The sequence below is a fragment of the Mandrillus leucophaeus genome, unplaced genomic scaffold, assembly GCF_000951045.1.
Source record: "Mandrillus leucophaeus isolate KB7577 unplaced genomic scaffold, Mleu.le_1.0 Scaffold567, whole genome shotgun sequence".
In the NCBI taxonomy this organism is placed as follows: Eukaryota; Metazoa; Chordata; class Mammalia; order Primates; family Cercopithecidae; genus Mandrillus; species Mandrillus leucophaeus.
This window is the reverse complement of record NW_012106108.1, coordinates 393,968-394,956: the sequence shown is the minus strand read 5'-3', so window position 1 is coordinate 394,956 and position 989 is coordinate 393,968. Positions and strand designations below refer to the sequence as shown.

At 50.8% G+C, this 989-nt stretch overlaps 1 protein-coding gene across 1 annotated transcript in view; it reads left to right on the top strand.

Annotated features, from left to right (window-relative positions):
• The first annotated feature begins 821 nt into the window (after positions 1-821).
• Positions 822-989, top strand: part of APP (amyloid beta (A4) precursor protein) — a 312,122-nt gene continuing 311,954 nt past the window's right edge. Inside the window, exon 1 of the mRNA XM_011998311.1 lies at positions 822-965. The gene's annotated coding sequence lies outside the window, so the exon portion shown is untranslated. The remainder of the gene's footprint in view (positions 966-989) is intronic.

The following is a 989-nucleotide window of genomic DNA, read 5'->3' as shown; positions in this document are numbered from 1 at the left end:
CCAGGAAGGAAATCTATACCCCACTGGCTGAGCCATCCTTCCCGGGCCTAGGCACCCTTGTCGCGGAATGAGCACTCCCTGGCTTCAGTCCTTCCCCACAAGCCCTGTGTGGCTTGGTGACTAATGCTACTTCAGGTCAAGAGCAGGGGATACATATGGGCAGTTCTAGAGTATTCTAAACTATCTAGACACTAACTGGACAGTGGACGGTTTGTGTTTAATCCAGGAGAAAGTGGCATGGCAGAAGGTTCATTTCTATAATTTAGGACAGACACAACGAAGAACAAGGGCAGAGTTTGAGGTCAGGAGTCCTCATTTACGGGGGTCGAATACGAATAATCTCTCCTAATTTTTCCTTCGTCCCCAACTCAGGCGGATGTTACATCCCTGCTTAACAACAACAAAAAAAGACCCCCGTGCCCCGCAAAATCCACACTGACCGCCCCCTTGAACAAAACAAAACCCAAACAAACAAAAACATAAGAAAGAAACAAAACCCAAGCCCAGAACCCTCTGCTTTCAAGAAGAAGTAAATGGGTTGCCCGCTTTTTTGCCAGGTCCTGCGCCTTTCTCCTTTGGTTCGTTCTAAAGATAGAAATTCCAGGTTGCTCGTGGCTGCTTTTGACGTTGCGGGTTAAAAAATGAGGCTTTTGCTGTCTCAACAAGCAAAGAAAATCCTATTTCCTTTAAGCTTCACTCGTTCTCATTCTTTTCCAGAAACGCCTGCCCCACCTCTCCAAACCGAGAGAAAAAAACGAAATGCGGATAAAAACGCACCCTAGCAGCAGTCCTGTATACCACACCCCCGGGAGGCCTGCGAGGTCGGATGATTCAAGCTCACGGGGACGAGCGGGAGCGCTCCCGACTTTTCTAGAGCCCCAGCGTCCTAGGACTCACCTTTCCCTGATCCTGCACCGTCCCTCTCCTGGCCCCAGACTCTCCCTCCCACTGTTCCCGAAGCCCAGGTGGGCCGTCGGCCGGGGAGCTGA